Below are 19,287 nucleotides of genomic sequence, written 5' to 3'. Positions count from 1 at the left end.
AAAAATTATTTATTTACTCCTGAAGAGGCTCTGGCTCCGCTGTGGTAAGCCTCTAATGTACTAATGGCCAGAAGGCATTTTTCTTTTGATAAGCGGGACATATTTGGTTCTTTCTGTGATTTTCTTTCTTTTCACCAGGAGAGAACATCAAAAAGGTTAAGTGATCTTACTAGCTTGGCCCAGTCAACACATTCACTAATGAGGTGATTTAATGTTTCAAGTGAGTCATTTAGGTGTATTGCAGTCAGTCATAAATCAATTGATCAAAAAACCCACCAAAAACATTGAATCATTATTCCAGATACTTTTGTCTTCTAAGAACAGATACCTGTATGTGAAGTGACTCTTCTGATGCTCATTGTAGTTTATAAATCTGCAATTAATTTTACAAATCTGGATAAACATCAGATTAGTTGGTTTTGTCTATATTTGTTCCAATTTACAATAGAACAAACTACAGTGAACTATTTTCATTTCTTTCGCACTAGATAGGTTAAATGTCATTGGATTTACCTTTTTGTAGTCATTGGAGCTTGAGAAAAATTTGTCATTTGCCCTTTCAATTTCAAATCAAGTTAATGTTCTTATCACAGCACTTTATTCTAAAGGGTTCCAGAGTTCAAAACACTACAACTATGTATAGTTCAAAACAATGCAACTATATATTACTCTTGAAAATCTCTTCCAATTAGTACCTAAAAAAACTAACTCTTTAGCAGATGCATTAACAAGCTATTTTCCATTGTATGGTGATTTTCAATTTAAAATGTTATTCAAAATCAACCAAATCAAATCTTTATCAGTCTAAACTTACTTTGCTCTATACCCTTGATATAGAAAATGCATATTCAGTATTGACAGATGTTGAGTGAAGAAATAATTAATAATACATGACCATTGGTTGAAACCGAGAAATGCAAACAAATAATAGGTGTCAGGAACTTCTTTTGCGTGGAAATAATATGTTCCAGGTTCTAGGAAAAAGTAATATCAATGACAGCAGACAAAAGGTGTCCAAAGGCACTGCTGTTGCTTGTTGTTTTCTGGTGTGAACAGATAGCCAAAATCCTGGCTTCAATTTAGTTGCACACATGATTTTCCTACTCTTTTGTGGATTTTCTACAATAAACAAATAATAAAATTGGGACAAGCAATATTTGACAAGACATGTAAATATATATTCAGAATTTCAATGTATCATAGTATATTAACTGTCATATGATACAACAGGTGCATAGTTGATGTAAGGTTGGCATACATCCGAGCATATGAGCATTTTTTATCCATATTCAGAAATGATCTAGTAGCACAAAGCATACTAAGTGCTATACATTAGACTACACAAAAGTATTCTGTTACAATAAAAACAAAGATGTTTTGATATTTTGTTTTCTTAAAAAAATGGTCTAGACTAAGTAATTGCTGAATTGATGCAAAGGACAAACAAGAAGCCTTACTAGCACTCTACAATTGCCCTCCTTGTTTTAAAAGTACTTTTAAAAATTAAGGGCTTTTATTTACCCTTTATTTATGTAAACTTAAATGGTTTTTACTCTGGACATCAGATGGTTTTTAAACAAAAGTGTAAACAAAGCATAATGTTTATAAAGAAAAGTAATCTACACTTTTTGTAATTAAAATAGATTTCAACAGAACCAAGCTAGGAGCTTGCATATTTATTGAAATACTACTAAAATAGCCAAAAATTACACATAGTACCTGTAGTGCATTATTAAAGATCACATTATTACAAAAGCTGGCATTAACAGCCATACACAGTTTCAGATATATCTCCACATACAAATGCTGTATTTGTCTAATACAGTCACTGGCTATTTACAAAACAGCTGGCATTCCTAATCTAACAGAAAAAAAAGACAATTGCAGAGAAAATAAAGAAAAGTGCATGCATCAGTTGTTAACTATCAGAAACTTGGACAGAATAGAATAAGCTGGGAAGATTTGCACCTTTAAGGAAGAACAAACAAGAATAGAGTAACTAAGGTGGGCTTTCACTCTGTCACCATATTAGAACTGCAGACAGTATGAATTAAGTGGAAGCAAAGACAAAACTGCAAATACTTTGACATTTTTTAGTAGCAAAAGTTTAAGCTTTTTGGTATTTTGTCCAAGACTTGTCTGGATGTTCCTAAACTGTTTTCACCCTAAAAGTACAAAATAATTCAAGTATATTGGCATAGTTAGGAATTTAAAAAGAGGCTAGTGAAAGGATTGTCCCATCATTCAAGCTACATACAGTATATACTGTATGCCTTGTCTGGAAAATGCATTTTGCTCAGAGTTTTCTGGCTCTCAAGTTTCACATGTCGAGAAGACCAGGATTCATTTAAGGATCACAGATATGAAACTGGTGCTGGAGCAGGTGCAGGCAAATTGTATACCATGAAGCCCACCTCCTTCCCGGACCAAACAGATTCACATACAAACCCATAGCCTTTTTCTTGCTAAAATGTTCACAGATACTATGAAAAGGCCAATAAATGCTGCCAGGGGCAAAATAAAAAGCTGTAAAATATGCCTTAAAATCAGCAGTTGACTCACGTCTTTTAAAAGTATCATTAAAATAGATTTATCTTGATAACTCTGTAGTTAAAAGGATAGCTTTGAACAGGAAATGCATTATTTATGTTTATTAAAAAATGAAAATAAATTAATTTAGTGAAAGCCAATTTTACAGTATGGTAAAATGATTTACAATCTCAAAATGTGCTAGGGACTAGTGTATGTATCCATTTAATTCCACACATTTATTTAAAGGTAAAATTATTTTAAAAATTGCAGTTTTGTGATTGCTCCCTCTGCACTGACTTCAAGCATAATCTTCCAAGAAAACTCTGTCCAATATAAATCATACTGTATTTTTCATTTTAATCTTTGTCCTGTACTGAATGAGAAAGCCACACAGAAAACGACAGAAAAACAAGTCAATCCAGACCAAGTTACAACAACCAAACAACAAAGAACCAACACCATCTCAGAACATGAAAAAATTAACCCATCAGAGCTACCTTACCAAGGAGCAGATTAAAAGTCCAAAATAGCACCATTCATCAGTGTCTCAAATCCGTGGCAGCATCTCAATCACTTACCACAAGGAAACAATGCATTTCTACAGCTAATTCTATACATCAAAATGTACATGGCTAACATATGGATTTAAACTGGCAAAGGTAAACAAAAACAAACAAAAAAAAACAAAACTAACAAGCTTATACAGACTAAATGGAGAATGGGGACTCTCAGCCTCAGTAAATTCCTGTCAAGAATGCAAATATAGAGTTAAATACCGAGCTGTTAAAGTGTGTATAGTGGCCAAGTGGAAGACATGCTGCTGCAACGATACAGGGCACAAGGCCCACCTGTAGTGTTTGTAAACATGGACTCACAGTATAGGTATTGTTGTAGCTCAAGTCTGGCAGGTCTGTCTTGATTTGCTTTGTGTCATTTGATGTCTTGAAAAATACAACATCAGTAAGGCTTAGAGTCCCAAAAACACCTAAACATTATTTAAAGAAAATATCCCATAGTTGTTATGATCTCATCTATACCCACACACCGAATTAATACAAATGGAAGATACATGATTCTGGAAAAAGAGGAGGTAATATATAAGTATATATATGTATGTATGTTGTTTTTTGTGGTGGTGTTTTTTTTTTCAGAACAGCAAATGCATTCATTCTACGCCGGGAGATAGGAATGATGTTTTTGTGGCACTGCATCCCTTTGGCCTGAACTGGGAGGGGAGCCTGGAGTCATCCCTTCAAAAAAAAAAAAACAGAAGCAGAGAAAAGTTAACATCAATGTATAATTTTAAACAAAACCTTTTTTTGATAACATACTGTAGGTACTTGGATTTAGGCAAGTATTCTTATTTGGAACAGAATTAGCAAGTGAAATGCAGATCTTTTTTTAAAAAAAACACTGTTACATAAAGGCAATTAAAAACATAACAGTTCCTTAGATACCATACCTAAGTTAGTGTTGATAATGAATAAAAAGTAACATGTACAAGTACAATTTGTATTAAGTTTTTTTCTGAATATCCAAATAGAAAAAATTCATTCTCGACTGCAATAGTAGATAAACCTCTGGAGACATGATCCTAGTCTTGTAACATAAAGAAGACTTGCATAATTGTGAAAGTAAGGAGAAAAGGCCACAAATATTCTTACTAAATTGTCTATCTGGCGATTGTAATAAGGAAAGCTTAAAACCATTCTAACCTAGTCTTCCACACATGCTTTCAAAGAAAAAGGCATCAAAAAATACAATTACTTCTGAGGTACAGTGATACAATGCATGTCTTTTTCAATTTAATACCAACGTTTTTTTGCCTGTCAAGCAAAGACAAAGCTTTATCCACAGCTTTAATAAATCATATTATGTTCTACAAGAACAAGGTATGAAGCATAAAATGTACAGAGAAAACCTCCAAAGAAACCAAAGTGCCTTCGGTGATTAGCACTATTCTTAGATTTGACCCCCAAAAATATGAAATAGAAATTCATAATTAGTGCAGATAAGGAAGCTTCAAAGTAGTATGATCTTTCCTTTGAATTATTTTTCTATAAAATATTTCAGAAATGCTTTTTACCATATTTACAGCTGTATTAAGGTAACTGTTTGGAGAGTAATATGCTTTTATTAAAAGCTAAAAAAACTGTTCTCAAATAATGCATTCCAACAGCAGTGTAATACATTAAAGCCTAAAATGGGTTTTCTACGATCAACATTAATAAGAATCTCTTATGAGAAATACTTTTCTTAGTATTTTAGGTTTTCACAAGAGTTAATTTAGTTCAATTCTATCCTACTGCTCAAATGACCAAACTCATAATGCGGGCCCCCTTTATTTTGAAGGAATAAAAGTTTTTTGGACAACAGGATGATAGAAGTCTTGTTGGTCAGATGGTTGCTGTTGGGTAATTAAGTACAAAGAGAAACATTCAAGTCAGTCTCCAGATTAAAACCCAACTAGGCCTGCATTTTATACACTGAAGATACAGAAGAGATGAAGAGACAGAAATCTCAGCACTACAAGAAAAGGCAACACATTTAAAGTGGCTGCAGCAAAAGCTTTGGCCTTTGCTTCTCACATTATTACATAGGGTTTGAAAAGCTCCATGGGTTGCAGATTTAATGTCATTATTGCCTCAGAGGACCATGCAATGAAATACTGACTTTTAAACTAAAAAATGTACTTATAAAGAATACTTATGTTCACTTGAAATAGCCGCATTAAGCACAAAGTATATCTGTATTCTAGTGTGATGAAATGTTTGGATGGAATTACACAAAAACTATACAAATATAATAAACATAACATTCTTTTTAATCTCATTTGATCCCAAATACAAATTGCCTGACTATATAAAAAAAACTATTTTGACGATTTTGGAGTTTACTGAAAGTTCTAAAATGTTATCCAATTATGCTTAAAATGTCAGGAAAGAACAAACAACAGCCCTGACCCATTTAGAAGTTTTCAGAAAGAAATAACTAAAGTTGTAAAATACAGATTAGAATTCTCTGCTGTATCTTTAAAACAACAACAAAAAAATCTCTTAACACTCACAAAACTAAAAGTTAAACTTCAAGGAGCTGTTAAGTATCCTATGACCAGCAACCAAGAAAGAAGCAACAAAGAGCACATTAAGTTCTCCTCCAGCTTCATAAAGATCCCTGTCACTAGCAAGACAACTTTCTTGTCTGAAACTAATTTGTGATGAATGCCTGATTGCAAGATGTTTGGAAGATTTAGAAATGTCCTGGGCCAAACTCTAAGCAGTATTATATCATGAAGCTGCATCCAGCTGCAAAAAAGATTTCCCTCTTGAATTACTGTTTTGTCTTTGTAACCAAAAGATAACAAGCCACGTGATTGTAAGTTTTCCTCTCACAAAGGAAGTTCATATCACAGAGTATGTTACGCTGTTAGCATGAGGATAAACTGCTTCTAATCTACAACCCACTTCTTAATTAAAAACCTTTTCAGGTAAAGAGAAACAAGCTTTCTACAGCTTATACTGTAAGTGACTCTAGCCAACTAAGACTTACCAGACTTTGGCGCTTTGTGGGAAATTTGGACAACAGCCACAGTTAATCCATGTGTTTCATTGGTAATATCTCCCCGCCAAAGAACCTGATACTATGAAATTTTATATTTTATTATAACCTACAGGGAAAAAAAGTAGCAACAAATTGTTTTACTTATTGAAGAAACTAAAGATACAAAATTATTCCAAAATTGAGGACCACTTCCATATAAATGTTCAGAATTTGACACCTGTAGTAACAAATTGTTATCTTACTTTAAGTTTTAATTTCCTAACCAATTGGCGACATTAACCTATGGAATAAAACTGAAAGGGGGTGACTTGGAGGCACTGGGAAATAGAGGGGTCAAAACCAAGTTACTGTCTTAACTTTATATTGAAAGTATTAAGGGCCTAAAAAAGAAAGCCATCACTGTATTACTTTTTGTAGACAGGTTTTGAAGTAAAAATTTGTCTTTCCAGCTCCAGAGTTTTTTGTTTATTTTGTTGTCAAATATTTAAAAACTTACCTTAAAACACAGGTGATATACTTAAACAAACAATTCAAATAAGAAGCCAGTATTCAAATGCAGCATGCAGTTTCAGTTTGCATCTACACTTCCCATCAATGTAAGGAATCACTCACCCACAGCAGTTCATGTCCCATGGTGAATAGACAGATTGATAGCATTATGGTACAGATGGCAAGAACATATGTGCGCTGTCGGTTACTGTAGTAATGAATGCCTCGTATACTTGAAGACTCATATTATATATGTTTGTGAAGTTTCACCAATTATTGTAAAAAAAATAAATATAACAGCTTATAGCATATTACTCTTCCAATGGATATTAACTTATAACCATTTAGCCATACATTATAAAGTCTTTTTTTTCTGAATTAAGCGATTTAAGGACTAATAAATGAAGCATTTCTTTATCCTTTGTGTTGCACAATTGTTTTACTTATGCAATTCCCTGCAAACATATTCACACCCTTCCGATGATATCTATCCATCCATTTCCCTACCTAAAAATTCGAAAGTTTTTTCCAATTCAGAGTTGCGGGGGAGCAGGAGCCTGTCCCGGAAAACAATGGTTGCAAGACAAGGTACACCCTGGACAGGATGCCAGTCCATCGCAGGGCACACACTTACACCTAGAAACAGCTTTCCCCAGAACCCAATTAAATTAACTTGGCAGTATATTTTTGGACTGTGGGAGGAAACCCACGAGATCCAGCACCCCAGGCCTGGTATTGAACCAAAGGCCTTAGCACTCCAAGGCACCAATACTTACCACTGTGCCAAAATGTTGTCCTAATGTTTCTGAATTATAGATGATGCATGCACAAGAATATTTTAAACAAAACTGAATGCTCAAACCGAACACTTTTATGGTTGAAAGAACTTAAATGTCAGCAAAAACTTCAAAGACGCTGACTGCATTGGGGTCCTGAGGTGTGCTGAACTATCATCTGCTCTCTGTTGACGATTCGTTCATTTCCAGAACAAAGAAGCAGGCAGGAATAATTGCTGATGATCCCTCCCACCCATTTGGCCATCTGTTCCACAAACTTCCCTCAGAAAGATGCTATCACTCTATTAAAACAAGAAGCACCTCGTATTTGAAAAAGGGCGACCTTTTTGCTTAACTAGAACTCCTAGTTATGTGTGCAACATCTTAATGATGTCTACTACTGTCTGTGTATGGTATATTTAGAATATTTTTGCAGCACCAAGTACACCAGAATCAATTCCTTTTACACTAAATGTACATTTAGAATAAAGATTCTGAGTCTGTATTGAAGTATTCATCTGGGAGTTCAAGCGCATTTTACTGCAATTACAGCTGCCGGTTCTGTTGGTTAAGCACCAACATCGCAGACTTAGAAGGTGCAAACTTAATCAATTCGTCATTGAAAACTTGCTCAAGCTCTGTGAAGTTGGTAGGAATTGTTGATGGACAGCAATTTTTTCAAGTCTTGACACATATATTCCATCATATTCAAGTGAATTTGCATCCCAGTTTTAGGTCATAAACAGAGTGAAACAGTTTTTCGTCTAAGATTTTCCTGTACTTTGCTGATCCCTCTTTCCCCCTCAGTCTTGGCAAACTTCCCAGTCCCTGTGGATGAGAAGCAGACCCATAACATAATGCTGCCATGACCACCACTTGATGTAGGGACTGTGCAAGCAGTGTGATGTGCTGTGTTAGGTTTGTGCCACATGTCAAGTTTTGCAATTATACCAGAAATATCCAACTTGGCTTCATTTTTCTTGACCACAAAACCCTTTGCCACATGTATACAGTAACACTTAAATGCTTTGTTGTAAAATCAATGCATGGTTTCACAACTTTTGCTCAGCTCAGTCACTGAATGCTTTAACTTCTTCTTACTAGTGAGTGCCACCCTCACTAGTAAACTTTTGTGGTGTCTCAATCTGGAGTTACAGCATGATCTAAGACACTGTGATACTACACACACTTTTTAATGATTATCTTTACTATACTGAAATATTCAAGGTCTTTGAAGGTTTGTTTACATTGCACTTGATCCCTTTCTACACTTTATGGCCAAGCTGTCTGAGCATTTACTGACTGAGGTATCTTACAGAGACAGGTTCATTTATTCTGAAATCATGTGAACTGTTAAGACTGCATGGACAGTCTATTCACTTGTCAAAATAATTCTGTGTAGCTGAAATGACTCAGGTTTTCCTACAACAAAGTGAAGATGTATCTAATCAAAATATTCTAGTTCTTAATTGTTGTTTTTACTGACATATAACTTTTCACAGATAAAAGCATTCAATTTATGTTCTGTGAGCATTCAAGATATAATTAAAAAATATTCACTTTTTAAAATACATACACAGTTTGTATACAATATTCATTGAAAGAGGTGAATGCTTTTGCAAGGCACTGTATACTGTATGCAATTACTCAATTTATAGTGGCAGCTTGCACTTGTCTGAAGTAGATGAATGACCATGAACATAGTGGAGTGTACTCTGTAATTTATCCATTTGAGGGTTTTATTCTTCTATGTTGGTATTCTTGAAGGGTAGCAGCCCCGTTCTTTTTTTACTGACTTGTATGAAAACAGGCAAATGATACGTACCTCTTGAAAACTTCCATCATTGTTGCTGGTTTCAGTGACATGTTGAAGCTGGTGTCTGCAATAGGTTGTAAAAAATAAGGATTAAACCTTAACCTATAATAAACCTATAATAAGCCACAAATTCGGTGCACAATGTGCTTAGCCCTTTCACATTTTAGCAAAGGGGTAATGTGCAATTACAGAGGGACTGTGGGGGGAGTAGATTTATAGGTTCTGAAGTAGCCATGTGGGTTTCTGTAGGAGTGATGTGTAATTACTATGTAAGGGTTGATGTCTTTTATGTAATGTTCTATTTAATTTTAATGTAATGTTTATTTGTACTGTTCTTGTACATTTCTCTGTGTGTAAAACATCTGTTGGGATGCAAAACATATTTCTGAAAAATCAGACAATAAAGTACTAGTGTATTGTACTGCATCGTATAATGGCTAAAAATACATCTAATTCTTATGAAATTCAGGCAATTTGTTGATGAAAAGAGTTCTCCATTTAAATGTGTAGTTTTCCCCTACATATAACATATAAGCATCTCACACTAACACAAAAGTCAGTCAACATACTACAGTATGTTTCATCTATCCACCTGGTATCGTACAGAACACAATCACAAATCTAAAACAGAATAACAGTTGGGTGTGAAACAAATTCTGCAGTTGACAACCTGGTTAAAAGGATGAAAGATTGCCATTACAATTAAATGTTATGATATCCAAGAAAGGTGTTGATCCTAGTATTTACAAAAGAGTAAACAAACCTGTAAGATTTAAATTCTACCGATTTTATAAGTAATTTATCATGAAGATGATCAATATCCGACACTATATAGTATATATGCTATATACTGTATACGCTATATAATGACCCCTGCAGCTTTCAGGATACTTATGATTTTCTTCTCCAGTCGGCGCTAAATCCTTTGTACAGAGATGTGAAAAACACACAATTGGCTATTCTAGATTCCTGTTGTGTATAACAAAAAGAGATGGAAACAGTAAACTTAGGTAAAAATGTAAAAATACATCAAATATCTGACAGGTTTCGTCATTTTGCTTTTCCATTTCTTAACTTGGTTTTTAAAATGTATAATATTTATTTTGTTCTAATTCACTGGTTAATATGCCACACAATGCACTTTATTAGCTCATTTGATCTGCAATTCCATAAGCAGCATCTACTGTATCTGAACTAGGGCTATTTCCATCACCTCATAGGAACAATGTTTGGATTCTGAAATTTAAACCCTGTTATGCCAAGTGCAATTACGTAATTTTACAATGACTGAATTCTTTATATGTAAGGACTTTGTTCTTTGGTTGTTTTTACTATCTGAAGGCAATTGTAACTAGGACAGAGTCTATTAAATGCAAGGAGCATACAGTATATGAAATGTAACATTAATAGCACTACATAAAATAAGGGCCATTACAAACATTATTAGTTTCTTTTTCAGTACTGGCAAGCTAAGTAGAACATTTTTTGTCGTCAATGTACGGTCACCATATTTTTTAATTACTCTATTCCACAGAGTGAGAGAGTTCATAGTCTATGTCATGGCAAGATTGTCAAAAGTCAAATGTATTGTTTTACAAACCAAGTTTTAACGATCCAGTCATTTACCATTTGTCACTGTGATGTTAGCGGAGTTTTTACAGCCTTGTAGCAGAGATCTTCACGTAAAAGCTGCCTCATCACTGAGGGAAATCACACGACGTCATACTGTACATGAATGATTTAAAGAAGTTCAGATTTTCCCTTCTATAGTTCATCTTTCACTTAAAGGGAAATTTCTCTAGAGGAAAACAAATGCTAACTGCGAACGTGTGATGAACACATTGAGAGAAAAAAGTATGACTTATTTTACCATGTCTGAATGCTTACAGTTGAATACTGAAGATGCTGCATGATACTTTGTTTATGAAAGGCTTTAAAAGGGTTTCCATACAAAGCTGTTTCCCATGTTCATTTGCAAAACTGTTTTAAAAACAAAAAACAGGTTTAAAATATGCAACTTTAGTCATACTGTATACACATTAAAGGGACTGGACAGGAAAATGAATTTAGGGAAAAGGGAAAATAAGTAAAATGTGCTAAGTAACCTGAAGTGAAGAGTGGAAGATATTTGCTACAATCGTATGTGAATGAATGAATACTGTATCCAGGACTTCAATAAGTAACCCTTCACACAATTCAGTGCAAACAATGATAAAAGGATGCTTGAGGTGGGTATCACAGTTTATACCATGTATACGTCAGACACACAGCCAACACAAAACATGTCACAACTAATCCAAGAGGCTAGGGAATGAGTAATACTGATGCTCCCCAGTATTACAAGAACTTGCTACTGCCACTTAAAATACAATTTACTTTCAAACTATAATTCTGAAAATGCTTTGTTTATCAACTGTACATAAATTATTATACCTGCCTCATTTCTTCTAGTGTTGGGACTGACATCCAAGTCACATGTCTTAGAGTATCTGCACACCACCACTGACAAAACGCTGGCCAGTCTGCATGAAAACTACACTGTCAGGAAACACTTTCCTTATAGACTTTATAGGTCTTCCAACATCACAGGTAGAAAACTCACATTTGCTAATGGCATGTCATTCTCAGTCACATTTCAGACAGGAAAATTGAGAGAATTCATTTTGTGGCAGAGAATTTTATATGGTGGAAAATACCATGAGATTAATACATTTAAGAACCACAGTAAGGTACAGCATAATTAATTTCTAAAATAAATCAAGTGTGCCTTCAAAGCTACACATTTGGAGTTTTAGTTAAAAACATTTAAGATCTTCTGAGGCCAAGTATGTTTGCTCCTGTACATTATCCATCAATGCATAACTTGCAATACACTTTTTTTTTTATAACTGTGAAGTGTCATTATGCCTCTCTCATTTGCTGACTCAGACAGTAGCCACATGCTGTATTTTTAACAGCAGGCTGATGAAATAGGAGTTCTAAGATGCAGGTTTAAAAATAAACGAAGCACACAAAGCCACATACTAAGGAATGTAGAAGTGTTTTAATAGGCAAAGGTACACATGGTAGGACATCATTTTATTTTTTAGTGCCCAAAACACAAATATTAGCAGGTAGATTTACTGCTTGGTGATATCCTAATCCTTCATTTGTAAAAAGTTAGGGTAAGGGTTTGAAAATTTCACTTCAGCTCAAAGTTATAAAGAAATAAAACTATTAATAAGCATATTCTCATTAGCTTCAGCTAAGATATCTCATCAGACAGTACAAGGGCTCACCTTTCTTGGAGTTTTAAAATTAAATGCATATGGCCATTACAGCAGGCCTGCCACCTGCTTTGAACCCATCTGTTTCACCTTCGCAACTAGAGTCTGAATTAGATCCAAGTTAACAGATAATGAAGGTCATCCTTAAAGTCTTGCAACCACTCCAAACTTAGTGAGCTCCAACTAAAGCAACAGATCCAAAAAATTGGTTATTTGCTCTGCTGTATCAGAGCAGAAGCCCCTAAAAAAGAGGACCTGTATAGACCGATAATGGTATTACAATGGTATTAAAACCCAAATGAACATGTGAAAACCATGTCACTAACATAAATGCAAAGTTATCTACTGTATGAATGAAGACTTCTGAAAAATAATTAGGTAACATTTTATCAACCATACTGTTGTTATAATTGATTTCTTCAAACACATTCTTTTACATTTGTGGCCACCTCAAACTTTTAAAATACTCTGACTTGAAACTGTCAGTTCTCATCAGATCCCAAAGGTTGGAACTGGTGGTAATGATGGAGAATTTTTAAACCAATGCCTCAGTATGGTGACTTTCGATGCCGCACTGTAGGAGGTGGTGTCCTTTTGAAACCGTAAACTGAGCGCCTGACTGCCTTTTCATTTCAGATCCCGTGGCACTGCTCATAAAAATAGGGGTGCACATTACATCTTTATTGAAAACATGCCCTTTTATTATCCATATAAGTTAATAAATATGTGAACTAGTACTCATACAGTGTATGGAGTGTAGAACCTACAGACAGAATCTATCAAGACATTTACATTACAGGGGTATGATTAATTTAAAACGTATCAGAACATAAATTAGTCATAGGTGAGCAGGAAAACATAGCTATTGAAAGATATTTATTATTGCACGTTTTCTACTGAAGGCAACTTCCAACACCAGGTCCCCTTCAGTTTGGGCTGAATGGAAAAAGCACATTGAATTCTGGCAGAAATAACCAAGAGAAATAAATAATAAATCAGAGGGATATTTTCCATACAAGATGGAAATAAATTTAAGTCTGAGGCCTTAACATACCCCTTTTGAGTAGAACATGGCTTAATTGAACTTACTATATTTGCATTATGCAGACTGCTGTGTTGTTTCATTCTCTTTAGAGTATGAAGTCAGTAATACACATTTTTTCATAAGGGGAAATAGTGATAAGTGATGTTCTAAATTTCAATATCCAATTGACTGCTATGAGTTCAGAGAGTTCACAGGGTGGTACAGATATTACATAAATCAATTCAGTCAATAGGCTCATAAATGCCTCAAGAAACAGTTATGAGGAGAACCTTCCCCCATGGGTTACAAAGAAATGCATTTTAGCTTTCATTTTATTTTTCATTTGCAATTGTGAAGGATTAAGAGTTACACAAGTATTGCTTGGAGAATATCTGATATAGAATCTTTCTTCAAAACTTCACAGCAAGCCGGGTCACTACTGAGAACTCCAAGTAACACTCTAACATCTGCACTGGCACTCACTTGAAAGTGCTGACTAAAGCAGAAGTGACATAATTACTGTACTACTCACGGTAGTGGCACTGCACAATATGTAGTGTTAAAGGTATTTGCAAAATGAGACACTGGACAAGGCGACAAATGAGGAAATGGAGAATATTTTTCTTTGGGGAAGGTGGTTAGTGATAAGACTGTTATAAGTATGATGAAGTTCTTCTGCTCATATACAAAAAGGAATACAACTAATGTGAAACAAAGGAAACAAGAAATCATACCAGCAATAATAAGAACAGAATGGCACAAGAGCTAGACATTTACCTGTCTTAAACTTAGGAATTCAAATATGAAAGCATAAAAAAGAGGGAATACAACTCAAAACTCCAAAGTAACTGTAGAAAAAGAGATGGAGAAGCAAACAGATGCAGTTGACAACTGAAACCGTGTCGCTTTGTGACAGAGTGACTAGTCTACACATCTGAAATGACAAATTAAAGTATCCCCACCCTCACTTGCAATCCTAGTTGACCTGCAAAGAATCCGATTTTTTATGTTAAGACAGAAATTCCATCTTAACAACTTTTAAACTGACAGCCCACAGGTAAATGTGACAAGAAAGCAAATATACATACTTTGAGATGATCAAATTGTTTCAGTGAAGACTTGTTCTTGCTGGAGTGGGAAGGGGGGAGGTGATGGTCAAGGGAACAAGTATTTTTAAACAAAAATGAGAGTATGTGCCTTCAAGTATAAAAAGTGATTATCATTATTCAGATACATAGGATAATTATATACAGAGTTACAACTATGGGATTTAAGGCCCTACTGCCCTGAGACACTGCTGTAATTGCTGCAATGTGAGGCACACTGCAATGAATATAGAATATGGTACAGATGACTATAACTAAACATTTAAGGTTTTCAGCATATTACAATTCATTAATATTGTATAAAAGTAAACAATTCTTTTGGCACTAATAATAAGATACTAATTAATTTTACACGGAACCATGGATATTTTCAGTTTCCACTCTAAATCTAATACATTAGATTAATTAACATACATATTTCATTGTGAATGTAAGAACACAACAAAGTCTGAAAACAAGAGGAAACCATTTGGCCCATCTAGCTTGCACGTTTTTAATTGATCCTGGGATCTCATCCAACTGTGTCTTGAATTAAGCCATGGTACTGGCTTGGAAAATAATGCTATGGCTAGGTATAATTTGCAGACCCCCACAACACTTTGTGTAAATGAGTGCCTCCTGTTGTTCACTGTAAATGCACTTACCTTTAAAAGAACATCATAAAATTTATTTCAGTGAGATTTCATACTAATTTACGCCACTCTTGCAGGAAACTGAAACTATTTTTGTTGCAAATAGGCATTAATAATTGGAAAAAGTCCATTCAGATTAACTAAAGACTTTAGATTAAGGATATTCATTTTAAGTTGGTACCTTTTTTCCTTATTACTGGCTAAAACATTATGCAACAACAAGAGCTGGTAATTTAATTTCAGTCAACCATCTACCGCAAGAAATTTATTTTCCACATCCCCCTCAAATCTGAGTACAATTATTCATTTATTCTTTGCTTACAACTCTGCTCCATGTCTACTGCCTGCAATCCAGGAGGCAAATGGAAACATGTAAGGTACCCATTAGCTAATGTCATCCACAGTTTAACTGGTTTTAGTGGAAAAGTTCTTTAAAGTTAAATATATGTCAAGCACCTTGTGAGAAACCTCTATTTTCTTATTAAGGATAATTAAAAAAACTATTAACAATTTAAAGTTAACAAAAAAATCGAGAAGCAATCGAATATCAGTTTTAACTCAGGTTTTACCATTACCTGCCTGAAAGCATTTCTTGAATACTTCTTGTCATTGAATACTTTGGCACACAAGCCATAACTACCCAAACACACTTTGTCCTCAATAAGAAACGGTATACCTGCTCTGGCTTCACTGAGCTAAGTATCTGTTCCCAGAGAATAAATGGTCTTTATGCATTTCTAAATTAAAGAGCTGCACAGCAGTCATCCACGAAAGCCACGATTGTACAAATAATAATACTAATATACTGCTCTATCATGTACAAAACAACTGTAGTTCTCATTTGGGATTAATGACATTACATACTTTACATACATTTAACATAAAACATTGCATGCATACTTACCTTCCAGACATTTAAAGTGTTTTAAATAGCTTTAGTTTTTATAAACCTCTGAAGCTATTACTGTTGTGCATGCATATGATCTAGTGAGGCTGTTTCAATGTCCAAATCGTCATTGCATTTTCTTTATTGTACAGCATTAAAAAGGCCACCTAAATTGTGCAGATGTGCGGTATTGAAATTACGAAAAGATACACTGGTAAAATCTCCAAGGTAGTTTGTTCTTTTTCCATGGCAAAACGATATGAGTAAATCACTAATCAGCATACCTTTAAAAATACATTACTCTTACCATGATTTTATTTTCCAGAAGCAGTTCTAGAACTGCGGTGCCTCCTCCTTCCAACCTCGAAGGTGAGCACACTAGAAGACAAAGGAGTCGGCAGCGTATTTTTACAAAAAATAATTTCCATAAGTCTCATACACTAGCTTTCCCAGCACACTCGAGGAGCCTTGGTCTTAAGTCTTTTGATGTGGGTTTAAATGTGCAGTATACGTGATTGGTCAAAACCGAGGCAATGCATGACTTCATCGGTCTTTGTGTCTAAATTTAGGACAAAGCAATCCCTGCAGTAAGGTACTATCTGTACAAAGTAAAAACCTTATTTTTATATATATTTATGGGAAAGCTGGAAAACCGTCGGATATACATATCGTACATTATAAAAAAACAGAAAACCGAAGAATAATAACAATTGTGTACTAAGCATAATACTGAACCGGTCGTTTGAGGACACCGTTCATAACAGAAGCCAAGTACAGTAAGCGGTAATATTAATAAAACATTCAAATTACTAGCGTTGTGAGTGATTGGTATATATATATACTTTTTACGAATATAAGATTAGAACTGTTTTTTTAAGTAAAGCTTTACACAAATGTTTATAGGTTTAAATATTAATGTTAACAATTATTATTATTTTAATACATTCTCGCATTTAAAAGAAAAGCATGCTTAAAAACACATTTAAACAGTATCCTAAAACCAAGACTACAGACATCCTCGCAGCACTAAAAGAACAAAGAGTCCTTGCTCCATTTTATTAGCCCTTGTGGTGACTTTTGCAAAGTATTCCCTCTGCAAGAAGTCATTCACTAGAAAAACTAGGGTTCCCAAAATGAAATGGAACTAGGTGACAGATTCAACCTAGATTTCACAGGAACTGAAAAAAAGATGAAAAAGAAATTTCACTTCGAGAACAAAAACTGAAATACCGTCTGCAACCACAGTTGTGAAAAACAGCAGCAAAAACAGTAATTACGCGTAACACTCTTGTGTTTCTAATCATTAATACTTACAGACAAAAGCCCTCGCTCCCTTCCACTTGCTTTACCTCTACATATGCAATGCAAACGCGGAGAGAAGGGGGACAGACTGCTGTAATAAAAATCACTGCACTCCAAAAAGGAGTGCAGCCTTGGAAAAAGTCTCCCTCTCAAACACTGGGTTTTGGTAGACTGGCTATGTGCTGTATATTCTTAACAATGAGCTAATTCTGATGGTTGCTGGATCAAAGCCAAAACCTCCGCTTTTGCTGCTGCAGAGCCAGACTGCTTACTCTGCAATAATCAGCAATTCAAGGTCCCCCACTGTCTGGAAGGCCCCCTGAACCAATCAGGACAAAGACAGGCGCAGCAACCTTCCATGCTCGCAAAGATCCACCCGTTTCTGAATCCGGTTGGACAGAACTCTGTGTGTGTGATCCAATAAAGAGAAGAAGTGGCGGCTGTTTCAAGCTTCTATTGGCCAACTTTACAGACAGTCACTGGATCTTAAAGCAAGATTATTTGAGGCACAGACGTGAACTCCAGCCAAGGTGCTGCAGGATTTTGAACGTTCGCCAAAACCCCGTCAATGGAGTCACATACTGTACTCGTTATATAAAAGGGCGTTTGAGGAAAATGTAGATCATTATGTAGCACTTCACAGTTTAAATTTACCGAACTGAACTATCGCTCCCCTCCTTTCAGTACTTGAATAGGACATTTTAGTGATAAGGTATTTCATATGAAAAACTAAAATTGATCATTTTCGTGATATTAAATACTATTGTAATTTGTAATATTACATGCTATTGACATTAGTCTGAAGTTAATTAGATATTTGTCGTTGTTTGAGAAATACATTTTACAAAATTGTGAGTTGGTAGTTGGTAAGGTCTGAAAGAATATATTTTAGAAGTCAATAACAGAAAAAATCCTAAAGTATGTAGTACCATGGTGTAGAAATGCCTTATTTTGCAGTTATTTAAACAGGAATATATGAGACAAGAAAATGCCAAATTGGTAAAAACACAAGTGGACACCGGGAGAACATGCTAGCTGTGTGCTGTGTGATTCATTTTATACTTTAAATTAATCCTCTTTACCTAAAAAGACGTGGAAAGTTATGAAAATTGTCAAATGACAGTCTGATTTTACTGATGATGTTAACATGTTACACACAATTAATTAGAAATTTTAACCCAAAAACTAACACCAAGGGCAAAATGCAAGAGAATATTTTAGAGATTTGGTTTTGGTGCAGCACTATTTCTGTCTGTTGAAACTGAATGTTACTGTATATTCTATGAAGATAATAACCACAAAGACATTTCCATCTAATGCTTGAATGTGAGTTACTTTTTAAACTAGTTGTACTGTATGTGCCATGAAACCACAAAAATTAAAAGAGTAATCTCTATTAAAAAATGAATCCATTTTGTATCTATATGAACAGATAAAACTGGAGGTGCTTTGAGAATTTTGCATGCAACAGTAAACTAACAGTACAAAGAATCACATGCTATATTATATAATAGAAACCTAATCTAAGGATGAAACCATAATTTATTCTTTAAGAACAGTGATAATGCTTCATTCTAAATTAAATATGTCCAAATGTTTAGCTCCAAACCATATGTGGTCATTCTTTTTTTAACCAAATCACTCAACCAATTTGAAATTCTGATGCTGGATGTTTTCTATCAATGGCTGCAGTGTTACCACCCTGTAGCCTGATTTAATCAGACATCATAATATAAGTAAGGCTGGGCCTGGTTTGTATTGGGATAGGAGATCTCTAAGGTAGTGCATCCCAAGCTGTGTACTTGTAACAGCAGAGATGTTAAATCCAGTTCTGGCTAAATCCCACTTTGGGCTTGTTCAGTTTGGCCTCCCAAAAGCTCCCCTTAATTTGACTGTT

The 19,287-nt window shown here is 34.7% G+C and overlaps 1 long non-coding RNA gene across 1 annotated transcript; it reads right to left on the bottom strand.

Moving 5' to 3' along the window:
* Nucleotides 1-1,661: 1,661 nt before the first annotated feature.
* Nucleotides 1,662-17,697, bottom strand: LOC148673097 (uncharacterized). Its single transcript, XR_015935934.1, has 4 exons — nt 17,403-17,697; nt 16,396-16,466; nt 9,184-9,238; nt 1,662-3,782 (listed from the first exon to the last, which is right to left on the bottom strand). It is a non-coding gene; the product is annotated as an uncharacterized LOC148673097 (long non-coding RNA).
* Nucleotides 17,698-19,287: the final 1,590 nt, after the last annotated feature.

This window comes from Lepisosteus platostomus, chromosome 4 (assembly GCF_059453375.1).
Source record: "Lepisosteus platostomus isolate fLepPlt1 chromosome 4, fLepPlt1.hap1, whole genome shotgun sequence".
Lineage (NCBI taxonomy): Eukaryota > Metazoa > Chordata > Actinopteri > Semionotiformes > Lepisosteidae > Lepisosteus > Lepisosteus platostomus.
Note: the sequence above shows the minus strand (reverse complement) of the source record. Positions and strands in the feature narration are given on the sequence as shown.